Consider the following 22,060-nt stretch of genomic DNA (forward strand, 5'->3'; position numbering starts at 1 on the left):
TAAAAGTAAAATGGCTAGGTCAATGAAAAGCCAAACAAAAACTTCAGAGGTTGAACAGTAATTGTGCATGACACTGCATCAAATCAAGCAAAATGATTAAGTTCAGTCGTGTTTTTGCTTTTCCTTTTTTTGTGATGTCACTTCAACAGAGTACCAGGCAGAGGAGAAAAATGGAAATGAGACAGAATTTAATTTACTATTGTATGAGCAATACCATTTTTAAATATAATGTACATACGCCATTAATTTTACCATGTAGTTCTTAAAGGGGAAGTCAGGTCTAAAATTTTCTTTGCAATAATATATTCTATGCAGCTCCACTAGTCTAAACACAGTCTTCTTAATAATAGTATATATTAAGGATCAAATTCCACATGTTTTTAATCTCTCTTTTACCACTTGCTGTCGACTCAAAAACACATTACAGTGCCTCAGAGCTCAGCTTGCGAATGTCACATGACCAAACTCAGAAAACAAGCAAGCCTTGATTGATTTGATGCCTGAGCAGCTGTGATGTCATTTCCAGTCAACAGCAAGTGATAAAATGGATAAAAACAGGTGGATTTTGCTGTTCAACTCACACACCACAAATGCAATATTTATCTGAATAACACTTTTAGACAAAACGGGGCGCATAGGACATATTATTGGAAAGAGCATTTTTGAGTTGACTTCCCAATTAAGGTAAAATGAATGTCATCGCGAGGTGAAAAGAATAATAATACCAGTGTGGAATTGACTGAAATATTTAAAAGCTGTGAAAACATGTTTCAATTGAGGTAAAAATTGAACCACAGTATATGCAAATTTTCATTAATTCATATAAAAATATCACTTCATTATCATCATTATGATCTTTATTAGATAATTTTAAAACCATACCACTGGCCTCAGCACAGTTATGGCTGGGATGTCAGCGTGGTTGTCCAAGTGCCACGTCACAGATCTATGGTCGATTTGATTGATTGATTTATTGAACATATCAAACACATCATAAGACATGTACACATACAGTGCTGTGAAAATATTTGCCCCCTTGCTGATTTTTGTTTTTTGCATATTTATCACTCACTAATGTGGTTACATTTCATCGAACCAATTTTAATATCATATTACTGAGACAACCCAAGGATATATACAAGTGATTTTATTTACCAATGGGAAAAAAAAACAATACAGACCTATCTGTTCCTATATGATAAAGTAATTACCCCCTCAACATAACAGCAAGTTCTGCCGCCTTTGGCAGCAAAAACTGAAGTCACACGCTTACAGTAATTGGTGATGGGTCTTTCACGCCGCTCTGGAGGGAATTTAGACCACTCTTCTTTGCAGAATAGTTTCATATTAGAGGGTTTTCTAACATGAACCTTTCCCCAAGAAGCACAATTAACCCCAAATGCTGCCTGTAAAGGTACGAGGTAGAAGTCTGTAAACTGGTAATATTAATTGCATCCACAAAAGCCTCTTTTAGGGAGAGGTAACTAATCCACCCCAGCCTTCCCCCTCTATATACAAACACACCCCCAGCCTGGCCTCTCTGTTGTGGTTTCACTGGTTGATCACATGCCAGAGGTCCCAACTCAGAACATGTCTACTTTCTGGGTATTAGACTACAACAAACTGAATGAATGGTACTGCTGTCAGAGCATATTTGTTGATTTTCTGCGGAGTAATCAAAGGGAACGTTTGGCAGGACAAACAAGAAATAGTCAATGGTAACACCACTGCCATAACTAGTGAAAATGAAGCTTGGCAAAAGTTTTCTGCAATAAGGTCAACATGATTTCCACAACCCTTGTAAATCACAGTACAACCTTTTTTCTGCATACCCCTTCACTTCACTTACCAATTTATTCAATCACGTTGGCTTTTCAGTCAATCAGTTGTATCCTAATTGTTAGTTGAAAGTGGATTCGTAAAAATGCTGACAAGGAAAAATTGGTTGATCGAGGATTTATTGTGACCGTCAGGTAACAATCAGAAATCACGATGGGGAATAGATGGTTATCAATTTCTTACAGCGATATGGGTATCTATAATTACTGTCATCGGAGTGACGAAAACGAAAAACGCTGGTGGACCAAACTCACACCAGGAAATCAAAAACGAGTAACAGAAAGCGCTTGCAATGCAAGGATACCGAAAACGACAATTGCTTACCACCAAAGGATAAGATGAGTCCAAACACGAAAAGCGAGAACGAAAAGCGAGCCGAAGAATAGCTGAGTAAGGGATAACAAAAAATGCACAATACACTAAACACGGAGTAATCGAGGCGAAAACTATGGCAAAGATCATGAGCGTGAGCAACGTGGGATAAGGTCCGCGTCGGTGGCTTAAGTAGCCCGTAATCAAAAGTCTTGACTCAACGCAGCTGCGTGGATCGTGCACGCTTCTCTCTCGGCCGGGTGACGCACGACCTGGAACGACCGCCGCAGGAACACGCCCACTCCGCTGCAACGACAACACACGGATCGTGACAGTACCCCCCACCCCCCTCAATGGACGCCCCTTGGCGGACCACCTGGCTTCGACGGGTGAGCGTTGTGGTAGTCGCGGAGTAGAGATGGATCCATGATCCAGGAGCGGGGGACCCACTGACGCTCCTCCGGACCATAGCCTTCCCAGTCGACCAGGTACTGGACTCCCCTTCCCCTGCGCCTGGAGTCCAAGATCTCCCGCACCGTGTACACCGGGTCGCCGTAGATGATCCTCGGAGGTGGTGGCGGGGCGGTAGGCGGAACCAGAGGACAGGTAGGAGCCGGCTTGATGAGCGAGACGTGGAAGACAGGATGAATCCTCACTGTGGGAGGCAGCTTTAGTCCGACGGAGACGGGGTTGATAATGGCCTCGACCTCAAACGGCCCCACGAAACGTGGCCCTAGCTTGCGGGACGACCCCGCCAGGTTGAGGTCGCGGGTCGACAGCCATACCTTGTCCCTGACCTTGTACACCGGAGCCGGACGCCGGCGACGATCCGCGATGCGCTGGTTGCGCTGCGCCGTGCGTGACAGAGCAGCCCGAGCCTCCTTCCAGGCCTGGTGAGCTCGCTTTAGGTGATGCTGCACCGATGGAACCTCTTCTGCGCCAGCCTGAGTCGGGAACAGTGGAGGTTGGTACCCGTAGGCCGTCATGAACGTGGACCGACCCGTAGCCGACGAGAGCAAAGTGTTGTGTGCGTATTCGACCCAAGGCAGGTGATCGGCCCAGGATGACGGCTGATCCAGACAGACACACCGGAGCGCCGCTTCAAGGTCCTGGTTGGCCCGCTCAGACTGGCCATTGGACTGTGGGTGGTATCCCGAGGAGAGGCTTGGTGTCGCCCCCAGGGACAGGCAGAAGCGCTTCCACACGCGGGAGATGAACTGCGGGCCTCGATCGGACACTAAGTCATCCGGAATGCCGTGCAGTCGGACCACATGCTGGACCAGGCGTTTCCAAGGCTGTCTGAAGCTTGGGTAGGGCGACAAAATGCGCGGCCTTGGAGAACCGGTCCACTATGCTGAGGATAACTGTGTGTCCCCGTGAAACGGGCAGGCCAGTGACGAAATCCAACGCGATGTTGGACCAGGGGCGTGCCGGGATGGGTAGCGGCCGCAGAAGACCCGCTGGGGGCTGGTGCGATGACTTGCTGGCGGCGCATGCGGGACAAGCCTGAATGTATGCGGTCACGTCGGTCTTAAGCGATGGCCACCAGAACCGTTGTCCGATCAGACCCAGGGAGCGACGTATGCCCGGATGACAGGCCAGCTTGGAGGCATGTCCCCATTGGATCACCTCCGCGCGGTGCTGCGTCGGCACGAATAGCCGGCCTGGGGGACAACCCGCTGTAGCCCCGTTCTTCTCCTGGGCCTCCCGGATCTGCTGCTCCACTTTCCACTGCAGACCTCCCACTAACCGATGACTGGGCACTACGCTCGCAGGTCCTTCCTCTCGCTTCCCAGGAGTCATGGATGCGCGATAAGGCGTCGGGCTTTGTGTTGCGGGAACCGGGACGGTATGTCATGGTGTAGTTAAATCGGAGGGGATGAGAGCCCATCGCGCCAACCGGGGATTGAGTCTCTTCATAAATCGTATGTACGACAGGTTCTTGTGGTCCGTGTATATGATGAAGGCTTCCTTGGTGCCCTCCAGCCAGTGCCGCCACTCCTGCAGAGCCAGAACCACGGCCAAAAGTTCCCGGTTTCCCACGTCGTAGTTCGCTTCAGCGGGGGAGAGGCGACGGGAGAAGAAGGCGCAGGGGTGGAGTCGCTGGTCGACCGGAGATCTCTGGGATAGGACGGCCCCCACTCCTGAATCAGAGGCATCCACCTCTACAACAAAAGGGAGATCACTATTAGGGTGGTGCAACACAGGCGGTTTAGTGAATGCTTTCTTGAGGCTCGAGAACGCACCCTCGGCTTTACTGTCCCACGAGAACCGGGTCTTAGTAGAGGTGAGGCGAATGAGGGGCAACGCCTGACAACTATAATTCTTTATAAATCGCCGGTAGAAGTTGGCGAATCCTAGGAACCGCTGTAGTTGTTTCCTCGTAGCCGGTACCGGCCATTCCACGACTGCACGGGTCTTGGCCGGGTCGGCTTTGAGTTGCCCGTTTTCGACTATGAATCCCAGAAAGGGAACTGACGTCTCATAGAATTCGCATTTTTCCGCTTTTACATACAGCTTATTCTCCAGGAGTCGTTGCAAGATTGAGCGAACGTGCTGATGATGTTCTCTTACGGAGCGGAAGAAAATGAGTATATCGTCTAAATAAACAAAGCAGCACACGTTAAAGCATGTCTCTGAGAACATCATTAATGAGCGCCTGAAACACTGCAGGCGCGTTCGATAGACCGAAGGGCATGACCAAGTATTCGAAGTGCCCTAAAGGGGTTTTAAACGGGGTCTTCCATTCGTCGCCCTCTCTAATGCGGACCAAGTGATATGCACTATGAAGGTCCAGTTTGGAGGAGATAGTCGCGGATTGCAGAGGGGCGAACGCCGAGTCTGGCAAGGGCAATGGGTATCGATTCTTTACGGTGATCGCGTTTAACTCCTTGTAATCCACACAAGGACGGAGAGTCTTGTCTTTCTTTTTGACGAAGAATAATCCAGCCCCAACCGGAGAGGTAGATGGTCTGATCAAACCCGCGGCCAAGGACTCGGTTATGTATTCTTTCATGGCCGCTTGTTCTGGTTGCGATACCTTGTATAGTCGCACTGACGGTAGGACCGGATCTGGCAGTAAATCTATTGCGCAATCGTAAGGGCGGTGTGGCGGTAAGGATTTGGCGCTTTCCTTGCTGAACACGGCGCGGAGGTCATGGTAAATGTGAGGCATGTTATCGAGGTTGACCTCCGTTACCGAGGCTGCCCTGACCTGTAAGCCCTCTTCGGCGGATCGTAGGCAGTGCGCGTAGCAAAAGGAACTCCAATTTTGGATGGAGAGACGACCCCAGTCGATGACCGGGTTATGCGCTTTTAACCATGGAATTCCGAGAACGACCGGAGCTGCCCTAGCCGGCATAACAAAAAACGAGCGCTTTTCGATGTGGTTTCCTGACAGTTTCAAGGTAAGATGTTCGGTTAGTCGTCGTATGTCTGCCAAGAGGCGCCCGTCGAGGTCACACAGTTTCTCGGACCTATCGAGCTCGGTAACCGTGCAGCCGAGTCGAGAAACTAAGCCCGCATCTATAAAGCAGTCGTCTGCCCCTGAGTCGATCAACGCGCGAATCTTGATACCGGCGTTTTAGTCCTATGATTTCCCCCTCCACCTCTAGTCTCGGAAAGTTCCCGGAGCTGTCCTGTTCTTCCACCGCGAAGGCGGGCTGCTTCTCTCCGGAGCTGGTGGCCGCGGAAGGGTTGACCGCGGGCTCACAATGTTCCAGGTGACGAGGAGGCGATTCTCCGCGAGCGGACATCTCCGGGCAAACCGCTACTCAATGACCCTGAAGACCACAGTAGAAGCACGCCCCCGAACTGCGCCGACGCTGTCTCTCGCGGGAGCCCAAGCGGCTAGGCCGATGCTGCATGGACTCGTCGGCGGGTGGATGTTCGGGAACCCGGAAACGTGGTGGCCCTGTGAGCCGCTGCTCCCATCCTCACTCTCGGCGACGCTGTAGCTGGCGGGAATCCAGGCGGCTTGCTCCCAGCTGCATGGGCTCAACGGCTGGTGGAGGTTCTGGAACCCGGAAACTCGGTGGCTCGGTACTGCGCTGCTCCATCCCTCGCTCTTGGCGACGCTCTCGCAGGCGGTTGTCGAGACGAATGGCCAGGGTGATGAGCTCCTCCAGCGTCTCGGCGTCATCTCGAACCGCCAGCTCGTCCTTTAGGGCAGGGTTCAGGCCTCTCCGGAACACGGATCGCAGGGCGCAGTCGTCAAACCCACTTTCGGCGGCTCGGATGCGGAAGGCGATGGAGTAGTCAGCTACCGATCGGGAACCCTGGGTGCAGTCCAATAGCTCTGCTCCGGCCTCTTTTCCCCGCACCGGGTGGTGGAACACCCTCTGGAACTCCGCTAGGAACGCGGGGAACGAGGAGCGGATTTCCGGGCGTGCGTTGCTCACAGCCATGGCCCATGCACTCGCTTGACCAGTCAGGAGGCTCATCATAAATGCTACTTTAGTACTCTCGTGCGCATAAGTCCGGGGCTGCTGATCCAAGATCAACCTACAGTGGTGGATAAATGGGCCGCAAAGGTTTCTCCGCCGTAGCGGCTGGGATGAGCCAAGCTAGGCTCCTTGACCGGGTAGACCGGAAACTGTGTTCCGGGAGGGAAAACGACCGGGTTGGGAACCGGAGTGACGGGTGGTACTGGGGAGCTCAAATGAGCATCTAAACTCGTAAGTTTTTGTGCCAGTTGGCCGACCGCGCCGCGCAGGGTGGCGAGCTCGGTTGCCTGTTGGCCTACTTGGCGTCCTTGACTGGCCAGAGCGTGGAAAATTTTCTCGGTGTCAGCGGAATCCATGGTCAGATTGTCGGATGGTCGATACGAAAGTGGATTCGTAAAAATGCTGACAAGGAAAAATTGGTTGATCGAGGATTTATTGTGACCGTCAGGTAACAATCAGAAATCACTATGGGGAATAGATGGTTATCAATTTCTTACAGCGATATGGGTATCTATAATTACTGTCGTCGGAGTGACGAAAACGAAAAACGCTGGTGGACCAAACTCACACCAGGAAATCAAAAACGAGTAACAGAAAGCGCTTGCAATGCAAGGATACCGAAAACGACAATTGCTTACCACCAAAGGATAAGATGAGTCCAAACACGAAAAGCGAGAACGAAAAGCGAGCCGAAGAATAGCTGAGTAAGGGATAACAAAAAATGCACAATACACTAAACACGGAGTAATTGAGGCGAAAACTATGGCAAAGATCATGAGCGTGAGCAACGTGGGATAATAATCCGACGCTTAAGTAGCCCGTAATCAAAAGTCTTGACTCAACGCAGCTGCGTGGATCGTGCACGCGTCTCTCTCGGCCGGGTGACGCACGACCTGGAACGAGCGCCGCAGGAACACGCCCACTCCGCTGCAACGACAACACACGGATCGTGACACAAAAGGCTTTCATTTGAGTGCTCTTGTTTCCTTCGTGGTTTGTCCTCATCCTCAGCATCTCCTACACCATCAGTGTTTCGAAGTTGAAGGACAACAAATGCAATCCAGCACTTAATTCAAATGACTGCTTCCTGTGGCTCGAGTATTCTAAATAGGAATGCACGATAACTATCCGACTGATTATTATTGGAGCGATATTGGGGGGAAAATGCCATCACTCATATCGGTCTCATATTAGTAAATTAGGCCGATATTAAAAGCTGCTTGAAATACACTAACATTGGTCTGGTTGCGATCACTCTAAGAGTGCAAGCCTCTGCTGCATTATCAACATCCCGGAGGAGATAGGTGACCAACAGGACCGCCGTGGATTGTTATTGCGTCTGGTAGGCGCCGTAGGCAACGTAAATAAAAACGGGACAGTCGAGCTGAGCTATGAAAAGTCTGATCGCTAATAGCGAGGATAAGTGGTTCAGAAAATAGATGGATGGATGGCAAACGCGATGACACTGCGCTGTGTCCAGTTGTACTTGTTGGAATACGAACGGCTGCAGTCTTCTCATAGGCCTGTCACAATTATTACTATCGTGACTCGTTCAATGAGAAAAAATTGACAGTATTTTTTTTTTTCTTATTCCATAAATGGTCTTTTGTGAGCATTTGTTTACATACGTTTACACTCACGCTTGCTGCTTCTTCGCTTTCTTATCTGACAACGTATTTGCCGCAGTGGGAGACAACAAGCGCGCATACACACACAACAAACACACCCCCACACACGTCTCGTTCTCATAAGCACGAGCAACTCTTGAAGTTTTTTTAGTGGGGCGCAACAGTGTTCAGTAGCAATGATAGCCAAATAGCGCTAATGTTATCCATTTTTAAGCTAACAGCTATCCTCCACGGAGCTCTTGTTGTAGTATTTCATTGCTTTTCTTTATGCATTATGTACTGCAAACATTCACTATGTTCGGCAGGAATGTAAAGAAACTGCCGACCGACATACACCTGTTTTGAGTGCCAGAAGTGACAGCGAGACCAGCCAGCGTACAGAGTCAGTATTGCTCCAATACAAGGTTTCTAGTGCATCAAGAGAGATCACAGCTATTTTGAAAATGCTGTACTGCTCGTTTATACAAACACGTCAGTCCATGTGAACCATATAAAACATGTTTAATAACTTGAACTTTTAATTAGAAGAGTATTGATTGGATCATTTGGAAATCAAATCATTCTATTTTACATTAGAAAAATATCACGGGTAACCCGAATACAAAAATGTAAGGAAAAAAAAATGCACATGAAAATCGTTTATTGTGATAGTTTCAAGGAAAATTTATCATCCGGAAAAAGTTATTATTGTGACAGGCCTGTCTTCACATGAAAATAGCCTGGAACACTGAAATCTTTGGGGTCCTGCCTTTATTTCAAAAAATGAGTGTGTGAATGTACGTGTGTGCAATGTGCATTGTGAAAATGTCACTACTATGCAGAGCTAGTCACTCGACCCTTTTTTTGCCGGTCAGTCCATCGCCCTCCGGCAGCGACCTAGGTACCCTTGTGTCTCCCCCCCGGCCTTATTCATAAAACATTTTGGCCCAATGCAAGTAATTATGCACAGTTGGTAGTGGCGCTTTTGATGCGTTCAGAGGCAATTTTTGTCATTTGCCCAATTCGCAGAATAGGTTGAGATGAACTTTTGGCCACCTCATGAACACACGAGGGCCGATTCGCGGGCTAGACTAAGATCCACCTCCGGCCTTGCCTAGACGAGCCCTTTTTTAAAAATATGTATGGCATCAAAAAGACACCTTACCTGGCCTCCAAACAAAGCCGTTCTGCACTTTGGTTCGTTTAACACTCTGTTGTGTCCCAGCTGCATGCCTATGCCTTTGTAATGTGGACGGCTGCAACTCCCCGGTGAAGTCTTTAAAAACATATATGTTACAAGATCTTGCTTCAAGATCATCTTTGCTTCAAGATCTTTATTTGTCACTCCCTGCTGAAATGTATAGTAAAACTGACACATAAGACACATGAGAATTAAACATCCATCCATTATCTGAGCCGCTCATCCTCACATGAATCGCTGGACCCTACTCCAGCTATCGTCGGGCAGTAGGCGCGGTACGCCCTTAAGTGGCTGCCAGCCAATCACAGGCCACACAAAGACGAGCAAACATCCGCTCTCACTCTCACACCTCAGGATAATTCAGAGTGTTCAATCAATCTAGCATGCGTGTTTTTGGAATGTGGGAGGAAACCGATGTACCCGGTGAAAAAAAACGCAGGTACGGGGAAAACATACAAACTAAACACAGGAATGCCGGATTGAACCTACGACCTCTGCACTGTGAGGCCATCGTGATTACCAGTCGCCCACCGTGCCACCCTTAGAATTAAACATTGTACATTTAAACATACTGTAATAATGTTCAACGGAGCTATGTAATTTTGTGTCACAAAAGTCCACTCGCTTAATATGATGCGAAACGCCATTCTTGCTTTTTTTCTGTCCCACATTTGCTTCAAGTTGCAGTATTCCTGTTCCATTGGATGTGCTAATTGCTGCGGGAAGCTGAAACAGAACGGTCCGCTGTACGTTTCTATTAAAGCAGAGGTCCATGCTTGAAGGGGTCACAGATGACACTCATCATCAGTTCATAGAACAAATGTGTGAGACGCACGTGTAATATGAACACTTGCATTTACTGGAAACTTACCACATTTGTATTTGTCCCCGTTTACGACAGATAATTCATTCATGGGGAAAATAGATTTGTTTTTTATTTATTTGTTTTATTTTTTTAAACTTGCTCCATTGCAGTTTTCCTTTATAGGTGACTAGGCTAATAATTTTTCAGATTTTCATGGATTTTCAACCAAAACAAGCGCATTCTAATAAACTGACAGTCTTTAAAGCTGAGTTCATTAGTCTCCTCAGTGTAATGAGTAGCGCAAATCTGACTTTGACACACAGCAGAAAGTGGAGCACATAATCAATCATTTTTGCTGTTTGTGGCAGGAATTGAGTGCTGATTGAAGGCGTCATAAATAGGAATGTTGTTGGAGTTTGACTGGCGAATACAGGAGTCCCACAACCACCAGTTTTTGCAAAGACTATTTTCCAAATTTATTTCAAATGTTAAATGCTATTTTTAGTATGGAATGTATGTCACAAGTAGCTCCTGGGCCATCTCTTGTTTATTACAATATACATGTATGTATTACACATTTACATTTGTTTGGGTGCCTCGGGAGAACCCAATTTCTAATTTTGGAACAGAGCTGAAAAAGTTTGAGACATGGAAGGACACAGCATCAGTTAAAAAAAAACTGTCAAACGTGTATTTCCTACCAAGGGCAGCAAATTGGTCTAAAAGTGTAAAAGACAGTTGAGGAACTGTTTGGCCTACTCACTCACCTGACTAGTGAACAGAGAAGTATTATTGTCCCAGCTCTGCAAGCCAATTATGTGAAGAGTGAGAGCACCTCATCCCATGAACCTCACTTAACTTGCTTAAAACAATGTGCTATTATGGACGTTGCTTTGTGTGGTTTATATTGCGTTGGCAAATTGCAAAGTCTCATTACTGTCCATATAAGCCCGCAGGCCTGGTACACAAAGGAGTGATTGAGTGATAAGGGGAAAGAGATGGCCCACAGAGAGACATCACCTTCGCCTCGATGAGGAGGTGATGTCATCGTGACTAGAGACACAGGGGTCAACCTCTCTGATAGGTGGGCGTGCTGGGACAAATGAGAGCAGCTTGTAGACAAAGGCCCCATTTAATGAGCCTGAGACAGGAGGCCAAAACTTACGCCGTGGGTGGCACATGGTGTCATAGCTGCTGAAAGGCCGGTGAGCAATTAATCATCTGATTCAAGAACTGGGCAAAGGGCTTATTATGTAAGGTCATTTCAGATCACAACATTGAGGCGAAGGGGCCGGGGTTACACTCCTATCACACATGAGCCCTCAAATTTTCCCTGATCCCATAACATTGCAGCCAGAGATACTATATTTATCATGGTGGTCAGGTCCAACAATTGTGTAATATAATATGACACACTTACTCCTCATTAGAGCTGAAGGGCCCTTTGTGGCAGCCTGACAATCATTAAAAGCTTTCCATTGGCTTGGCTTGTTTACTCTTTGGTAATTACCAGGTGATTGTGTGGCCTGTGACCCACATTGAGAGTCAGGTCAGCCAAGCCATGGGGGATAATTGACAATATTCAGGGAAGTGCACGTAGAGAAAGAGTGTTAGTAGAGAGACATTTGTTGCTGCATCATTAGACTGTGTTAGAAGACAAGCCCGCTCACAGTGTTCTTGCAGTGGAACAATGCCTCTGTCCACTAGAAGACCAAAAGGGGGAAGTGGTGAGTGCTTGATGGGGATGTGACAACACATGCTATCTATTTATGTATTCACTGGTTAGGAATACAAAGTCAGTTGAGAATTACATGCTCATCAGCAGCAATAGTGTTACTCAGAACCGTCCCCACGGGTAGGCCATAGGGGGCCCAAGCTTCTGCCCCCCCCCATCCCCTACTTCAGGCATGGCTCTCTAAACTTTCTTTTATTATTAATTTTTTAATACCCACGAGAGGATAAGTGGTTCATAAAATGCATGGATGTATGAGATCTTTAGTTTGTTTTAACATAGTCGCTATTTTTGTGTTATAAAATATTAGTATCACGGTAAGTTATTCATCACAAAGACATTTGAAAATACACAGCCTATCACAACATTGGGCCCAATTCAAATAAGACCCCTTACGTCTCGTCTTGTCCCTTTCCCCCTTGAAATGCAATTCTGCGTAAACCTTAGAGTTAGGATCACAAACAAGGGGCGTATGGCCCTTCAACCACAAAGACAGACCCCGACCTCCCAAGATTCTACACGCGTCCCCTCTGCAATAAATACAATGTCTGCTGAAATGATCAACGAACAAGAAGAAGCGGGAAACACATCAATGTTTCATGGTAGTGACACGGGTGGTATTATTTGATGTTCTATAATTTGCTACAATTATGTGTTTCGAGTTGTGGGTTGAAACGCTCTCTATAGAACTGGCTATCGGACCAAACAACAATGCTATAAGCCAGGAAGTACAGTACTGTTGCATCTGAATGCCGTGACAAATTGATTTTCATATCAATAACACTCGAGATTTCATTAGATATTTGGAGGTTATTGTAATTAGCCATGTTTTAACAGTTCTTGCATAATGCTCGCTGGCAGGTGGTCGGGGCTAATAACATTGAGGCTAGGCTGCTTCTGAATTGTTTGGCATCCGTTTTTCATTATTTCGTTGGGTAACCAATAATGTAATGTAGTTATTATTAGGGAGTCATGTCGTGTCTGCTTACGACACAACCTGCACACTGCTTGAAGCGTTGACGTAGTGTATCTAGTGCGTTCCCATTTCCTTGGGGGATTGTGTTTCCACCCATTGTCTTCATCTCAACAAACAAGTTCAAGGGGGAGGGAGAAGACAAAGGGGAAGTGATGAAATAATGTTAGGCGCACAGGTCTACACAATTCAACGTTGCCGTAGGAGAGTCTCGCATAGCACAACAGTCTGCCTAATATTTAGAATTTTATGGATGAAGCAATTTCCTCACTAAGCGACGTAAGTTTCTGCAGTGAGCATGGAGAAGAAAACGCTATAACCATAAATTTGGTATTATTGGGAGGATCGTGTTAATATTTTCAGAGGTTGATGTGTGCATAAGTCAGTGCTTCTCAATTATTTTCTGTCACTCCCCCCGACCAAGAAGAAAACAATTCCCTACAACCCCCCCCCACAAAAACCCCCTCGCCACCAATTTTTTTACATTTTGTACTAATGTGCATTTTCTTTGGATATTGAGGGTAGATTACGTCAATAAAATGACCCTTAGCAAAGCAAAATTGGTAAGAAATACAATTTTGAGAACTATAATTGAGAGGATCTCGAAACTCAGTACTCTGTGGTGGAAATATTGATGAGATGATAAGAATTTACTCTACGTTTGACATCGAACCTCTTCGTCGTGATGACGTCATCCGTTCGCGTGTTCCGGTCTGAGAGCGTCTGCTAAATTACTAACGTAGCAGTCGTCTTATTTTATATTTCGATACGTAATGGTTGCAATACAACATTTCTGTTCATAGCTGCTGGCTCTCCGCCCAAACGCGGTTCGAGTCAGACTTCTGTTAAAAGTCGAGCGTACACCGAAGCACTTATTACTCTGTAATTCATTACAGCGATTAGCACGCTTAGCGCCTCCTCGTTCGCCTCCTCTTTTAAAACACTACTTGTTACTGGTGCCGTTTATTTGTCATTGCGCAGCTCGTTGCTGATGCTCTGCAGTGACGAAGATATAGTACAAATAAAGCTCATACTGTAGCGACACAAGATAGATTGGCGGCGAGTAAGGGCGAGGCTTTTTTTTTTTGTGACCAGTCTCGCTGGCCTTACGCTGAAGGTGATGAACACGTTTTGTGATTGGATACTCACTCGTGAGGGGGCAGCGCTGTGCGTAAACAACACACCTGGAAGTCGTAACTGGCGACCGTTCGAAAATCGAAAGTATATTCTTGCTTTTTAAAACCACAATGGCTGAAGGAGGGAAATGTGTGGATTAATTGAAGATACACTTGCAAGGCCATTTTCAAGACGTTCTTTCAAGAGAAGTTAGGTCATCCAATATTCACTTAGTACTACGTAAGAATGTTTCTGTATATTATTTGTCTAGCCGTGGTGGCATAAATGGTATTATGAGGGAGGTTTTATTCAAGTCGGACTGAGGAGGGCTTCACTGAAGGCCCGGGTGGGAAATGCATGGCCCGCCACTGAATTTTGGTGACAATTGATTGCAGTTTTCAGACATTAGGTGATTTTTTTAGGCGAGTTTATTTTTCATACACGACACATTTAGGCTGTCCCTGGCACAATCGCAGTATGGCAAGTGACGAGGAACATATAACATTAGAGTCAGCAACTACAGAGCCATTTGAATATGTTTCATAAAACAAACCACGGAAGCCGCAGAACCTTAACATCTAAAATGAAGACCGATTCACTTTTCCCTTTTTGCGTTTTATTTCTGCGGGAGAAAACCGATGAACCAGGTGACTGTCCGAAATGATATGTCAGCGCATCCGCCATCTTGGATGTTCCCATCGTATTTGCCAAAATTGGCAAATAATAATAAAAAAAACGCCCATAACTTAATTTTCATTATTTATTTTCTACAAGTCTCCTGGAATAAAATAGGGTCCGAAGAAGTCAAGAAATTCAAGCTTTTAACTCAGATGCAAAGCTGTGAACTGAAAGTCATTCCAGGTGAGGGGTGTCCATCCCTGGTCCTCGTAGGCCCCATATCTAGCTGGATTTAGATGTGTCCTTCCTCCAACACATCTGATTCAAATTATCAGCTCATCAGCAAGTTCTGAGAAGCCAGATAACAATCCTGATTATCAGCCCTCGAGGACAGGGAGTTGGACATCCCGTAACGCGCTGAGATGTGAACTGTAAAGTTGTACGTCATGCGCAGAATCGCTGTGTCATGCATAACTGTCTAAAAGCATCGTCCATCTCATGAAGCTGACTGAGAATATAACAAAAGCTGTTATCCGGGCAAAAGGTACCTACTTGGAAGAATGTAAATCTACGATGGGCTCTAGCATGCCTGCAACCCTCGTGAGGCTATGCGGATCAGATAATGGCTGGATGGATATTCTGTTATGGTAAACAGTTTTATTTTGGTTCTTAATAAACACATGAATATTTCTTCAGCATGTTGTTGGCTTTAGTCTTAATCTATATTTCAGATTGTTTTTTAAATGAGGAATTGTTTCCAAACTTTCACTGGCGCTTTATCCATTCTCCCATTATCTGAACCGCTTTTAAAGGCAGTCTATATGTTGCTAATGGCACTACTTACCAGCGGTTTTCGCAAAGGGCGGCATTCAAGACTATTGTCTTGGAGTGGCAGTGCTGTGTGAATAGAGTGCAGTAATATCAACTATATGGAGCAAAGTTAGTTCTGTCTGTGGGGTATTACCGGTAATAATAATCCCTGAGCCCCCTCAAAACATCTTGATACAGTCATTATAACAGTTGCCAAATTGAAAAAAACATCTAGTGTAAATTCCATGAAGTTGAATTAAAATCAGACTTGAGGACGTTCAACATCGGATTGGAGTAATGGGAATTTGATGGCCACTATGGGAAAGTTATAACTGTCAATGAATTGGAATTATTTTTCAAAAAGTCTTTTTTTCTTCCAATGCTAGTCTTGTATTGCTCATAATAATGTTGCCCGCAGAAAAACTATCATGTCGGTCGATAGAAACTGGTTCAGAATGTCATGGGAACTTTTTTTTAACCACAGGTGGGGGTCCACGAGTAGGTGAGTAATAATGACCTTGGTGAGTATCCCATTCGAAATGTGTTGTTTGATGTGGCTTCTTTGGAGAACACTCAATATAAATTCTGGCATTTGTGTTTACAGAAAACAACTTTTATTGCCGTAGCATAATGGTCCTATTTAATTCCTTTTGAGTATTATTTTGAGAAGAACATATGCTTGTCAAGCAGGAGACTATATACTGGTCATGATATAAATAAAACAAATTATATATTTAGAATAGCTGTGGTTGATTAGTCAGCTCAAGAATTAGTGGTCGGTCCTGATCAAACCGACATCTCACAGAGATGCTTGTGAACCACAATGCCATGATGTTTCAATTGTAGGATGTTTAGGGATTTTTTTTTTTGTTGTTGTTTACGATGTGTGTTACAAAGTTAGGGGTAATTGATCGCTGTGATGTGCGTGTTGGAACACGTAGGATTTTTCCGTAAGGCCAGTAGAAAGGAGTGGGGGCTGTGCTGCAGCAGCAGATGAAAAGCCTCCTTGGACCATGCAGCCCCAGCACCCATCGCATGAACATGTGCATGCACGTACAAACACATGTGCACATTCCAATTACTCATCTAGCAACATCAACACAGATGGACAGTGACAAACCAAATGAAGAGCAGATAGGAAAGATGTAGAGCCTTTGGGAAGGGAGAGGGACAGAAAAAAGAGGGGCTCAAATATTTGGACAATTACTTCAAGTGAACAGTTTTATCGTACGTCTTCTTGGATTTGGAGATTCAAAAAGACCTGCTTCTGCACAAAGCCCATAACTACATTCATCAATCCAACTGTTTTCCGTGACGCTTTTACGCATTTGTGTTATAGGTGAGATGGCTTACCCATTCTGACTGACGTTTGGCAAGAGGCAGGGTATACCATGAAGTGGTCGCCAAGCAACCACAGAGCACAAAGTCAATAGAGTCTTGTGGTGAGTCCAAATTCATAGGCTGTGTTCTCCGAATCACAATTCGCAGGCTGGGTACTTTGAAGCTTTGGATGGCTCCTCTTCATATAGCCTGTGTGGCTCACGTAAACCGTGGACAATTTGGACAGGCTTAACAGCTGTGTGTAAATTCATAGGCCACTTACAATAAACTGCAAATTTGTCGGCCACATGACATAACTTCTGGAACGACTCGACCACACACTGGCGTCCAAATTCACGCGGCCTTTGAGTACTTGCCTTCAAATCTGGCCTCCTTTTCCATGGAGATGGGCCAAGTGCGAAGGCTACAACAGAGCATACTTTTGTAGCTGATATGCTTCTGTCAACTTCTATGTCGCTATTATTTGACGCTCAAAACATGGAGGCACCTGAAGTCTTCAAATGTACGTATGTATATGTTTTTGTCTTCAAGTCTTAAAACATCACTTCTAATATATGACAAATTGGGCAACACAGTTAATGGGACACTTAGATGACCTTAACATTGGCACTAATATAATAGGTTTGCATGTAAAAATGACATCACTAGTAAAATGCCCCCCACCCAAAAGACTGTTGTGATTTAAGGTTGTTTTTTAATTTTTTTGTGATGAGATTTACGACAAATTGGCACACCCCCTTTTTTGAGCTTGGCTTGTTTTTTTTTTCCGGTTTTAGCGGTCTACGTCACAGCAGGGAGGCAAGCAAGGTAATATCGCTCGCTTTGTCAGTTGTGTTGTTTAAAACGGCGACCGATCGCCACCAAAACGCAAATGCACATTACTACTCTTGTCCACTTCAACCTGTAAAAGCACAAAAGTGTTCTGCTCAATAGTTTGGATTTGTTGACATCAAACATGAGCTCATGTGATCACCTCCACAAAATCAAAAATACAGTGTGGGTCTCTTCTCTACTAACACAGGCTGAAGAGGACAAGAGCAAGAATGCGCACACGAACCACGACTCGTTATATTTTGAACATTTAGCTACGCTAATCTTTTGCTTAGTGAGGCAGGCAGCATGGATGTCTACACCTCCCACCCCTCAGGGGTAACAACAGTAAGTTCTTTGGCGGTGTTGAAATAAAGAGCACTGTTCAGGGCAACAATTAGCTTTTACAGCTGACGTTAGCGCAAAAAAAATGAGCCTCTTACCGGCGACATGGTGCCTCTGATGCCTGGCTGCTGTCACTCAACCAGTCATACATTCGCGTCCACCACCGCTTGCAGCCAATTCGTGAAGCGGTCAGAGTTGCAGCATGAGTTGGCGTCGATTTTCAGATATACTCCTCATCGATGAACCGGATAGTGAGCATCATAACGCCGATTGGCATGTCTTGTTGAAAAGTTGGATTTTGAAAAAGCAGAGGATAAGCAGTGCAGAGATGGATGTATGAACTGACTGAAAAATTCAGAGCACAAAAGTTCCAACCAAGAGGCCGACTCCACAGCCGAGTGTGGCGGCATTGGAACCTATTTTAATTTGCGGAAGAGTGGTCTATGCGTAGCCTGGTGCGGGCTTGTTGAAAAAAGGGAAGTGAAGCTAATGCTACAACCTATATCGTCGTCAGAAGAATCAGAATATAAAATCTGTGACTTAGAACAGAGTCAGAGCTGTTACGGCGTGTTGTAGATATTAACGTAGCCCACAGTCAAAACACTGGGGCCAATCCCCATCCAAATAAATGTGCATGTTTACTCATTCCCGCATTCCCAGTCTCTTTAAATATCCCAACTGGTGCTTTTATGACATGCGTCCTCACCGTGATCAGCAAAGAAGCAGAGCGCGCTCCTCCCAGTCTCATCTATGTCACTCTGCGCGCTTATACAGTTCCTCATCCTAATATAAATCAGCTACAGAGAGGTTAATCCTTTTGAAATGCTGAAGTGGTCATAGGTCGGGATGTCCACATGAATTTTGGTGCCAATTGATCACCATTTTTGGATGTTATAAGCAATGAAAGTACAATGATTTCCAATGGAGAGTTTGTAATCTGTCCTTTTAGTGACTCTAGCAGTAACATAGGGAGAGGGAGGGCGCGTGGCCATAATATATTTGATTAAAAATAGGCCTTTTTCAAGTTGTCACTTATTTCCTAATTTCCTCAAAATGAATGGATAAACAAAGCTAAAGATAACTAATTTAAATTTCCTGTTCAAATATATAAACTGAGCTTGTTAGTGAAAAATGTGCTATCTGGGCTGGAGAGATACTTTAAGTCATTTGATCTTGATTCATTAATTTATTCTCGAAATTGTGGGGTGGAGGTATGTTGTGTGACCAGCTTCATATAACCAGTCAAATTTAGCACGCCCATCCTTCAACGCTGTTATGCTGTTGACATGTCGCCCAAACTTCCGTCAGCACCCCTTATCACGTCCATTCCCCCCGGAAAGAAGCAACAGGGGGCCATTATTTGGTCAAGAGTGGATCTGGATGTTAGAATATCATTTTCTGATTGGTTACATCACATTACATTACATAATTGATATGTATAGTATAAACAATTTTGCACCAAGCACAGAACCTTTGGGAATCCCGTGAATTATCTTCAATGGGTTCGACTTTATGTTAATTACACATACTGATTTCTATCATCTCGGGAACTTTTTATCCATATTTTATGCCAAACTTCTTATCTCTCTAGTTTACCCATTAATATATTATGGTCTATAGGAGGGGTGGGCAAACGTTTTGATTGGCGGGCCTCAGTGGGTTCTAAAATTTGACAGAGGGGCCATGACCAGGAGCAGATGGATGGGGTGTTTTGGTAACCTCACCTCATCGGAGAAAAAAATATATTTAATTTGAAATGAAAGTGAACAAAAGCATTACAAGAATATATATGTCTTTGAGAAACCGCAGTATTTAGAAAATAACACATTAACAAGGTTTATTCATTTGATTTTTTTCAAGTTCGGCGGGCCGGATTAAAACGTTTAACGGGGCCGCACATGGCCCCCGGGCCGTAGTTTGCCCACGCCTGGTCAGTAGTGTCAAAAGTTGTTGTTTTTTTTTTTTTTTAAGATTGATTTCTTTTATCTATACCAGTAGCAACATCTTCTACAAGTTCCATGGAGGTGGATCGTTTTTCTCTGAAACCACATTGGTTGTCACTTAAAATATTATACTTTTCAATGAAGTTGTCAAGTCTGTGGGAAAAAAAGTGTGGCAGCAGTGGTTATTGGCCTGTAATTTGTGAATAGATGTTTGTCTTTTATGTATTGGAATAACCTATGCTGTTTTCATTTTCTATGGGTAGATACCACTTTTAAAGATTTAATTTATCTCAGTCCGTCAGTGTGTCATCTTTTGTCATCAATTGAACCGCATTTCTGTCATCTCTAAATTACAGTTTGTACACACTATTTTCAGACTGCCAGATTTATTTATTTTTTTTGTAATTTTTCTCGGACCATCAGATTCTTTTTCTTCTTTGGTGGTTGCATTGAGTCAGGCGACAGCTAATTGGAGTCAAAAAGGTATTACTTAAAGAACCAACAACTTCAAACATATTACTTAGTACGTCCCAATGCCATTTCACTTGGGCGTATAAAAATAATGAGCCCCAGATTATTAAAGATTAAAAAATGTCAATTCGCCAGGGAATTTGGTAAATATCTACAAGAACAAGTTAGACACCACTGAAGTAGTGCAAGCTTGAGGTTTAGTGCGTAAAGCTATGCACAGGAGGCGGAAACACAAAATTACTGGACTGACCTTGCCCTAGCGGCCACAGCTGGAATCATGAGCCAGTTAATCTGGAAATCAGTTAAACTATAACACCAAAATGACCCTAAAAAGGAGCAGGCTTGGAGAATTGGAGCCGAGACTTAGTTAGGAGCCAACACAAACATGGGGAAGTCACCAGATAGACTTGCGATGTTCCATTTCTTTTTTTTTTCTGTTGGAGGAAATGGCCCCTCTCCTCCGCTCTGCTCGAAGCCTAGTGTATGCACTCCCGTGGACAAATACAGGCTGTGTCCAAATTCACAAGGCTGTGTCCTCTGAAGTCCACGCGACTCGACCGCATGTGCTGTGCAAATTCTTGCGGCCTTCAAATCCTAACTTTAAATCTGGCCTTTGTTTCCATGGAGACAGGCCTCGAGCGAAAGCGGCGTTTTTAAAATGAACTTATGTTAAAATTTTAATTCGGAACTCAGAACATACCAACACAACAGCCAGCAGGTGACAAATAGAGTTAAAGAAATAAATCACTAAAATACAAAGCTTTGTGCGGGCTGGAATTTGTGAATTGACCTATAGTTGTGACAGATTTTATTTTCATCTAAACATTAAGTTTCTGATTTATGTATCAACATTCCTGAATATGCCATTTAGCAACAGTACAGGATGAATTATATGTATTGTATTTTTGTAATTACTTTGCTGTGATGGCCTCTCTCTTTGTTGTTATTTTGCCGCAAGCGACTTTGATTAATCAATCTTGGCCTGTCGTAAATCAGCTATTTCACCGTGATTACCGTTGTCCCTTCAGTCTCTTTTCACTAAGTTTTCAATTTGTGTTGTCACTGAAAATGGGCTGTTATCTACATTACCAGCTGAAATCTTCCCCAACCCTCGGAGCGGGGTTATCAGGGACATTCATCCGTTTTTTTTGGGCTGCTCTGAAGGGTTTGTATATCGTTACGCCAGTAGGACACACTTTACGTCTTTTCAAATGCAGCAGTCGCGTCGTCGATTACCGTTCCAGTCACGGCAAAAATATATATATATTTTGGCCGTTTTGTCACCATCCAAATTCATAGGCTGCTGTCCCCTTTTATTTAATTGCACTTTCTAGTTTACTCACTTTTTGAGGGACAGAGGAGAGCAAAACTCTCACTGGCGTGTGTTGTCTTTTGCGGTCAAATGAAATAACTTCTCGCGAGGCCTATCGGCTTTTCCATTCGGTCATCAAAAATAACAGGTTGAGAACAACATTAATTGATTGGTACTTATTTATCTACTAAAAATATAACCAATAAGATATCAAAAACATAACTTCAGCACTAATTAGCTTTGTTGTAGTTGTTTTGTCGCTAATATTTAATGATATTGTAATTAATATGGATGAAGAAGAATGATTTACAGCTCATTAGTTTTAGTAATTGATCAGTTTAGTCCTCCAGTGACATGATTGTTGCATTTGAGAACAGCAG

The sequence above is a fragment of the Idiotropiscis lumnitzeri genome, chromosome 4 (assembly GCF_059441095.1).
Source record: "Idiotropiscis lumnitzeri isolate Australia: NSW breed Sydney's pygmy pipehorse chromosome 4, RoL_Ilum_1.0, whole genome shotgun sequence".
Classification (NCBI taxonomy): Eukaryota; Metazoa; Chordata; class Actinopteri; order Syngnathiformes; family Syngnathidae; genus Idiotropiscis; species Idiotropiscis lumnitzeri.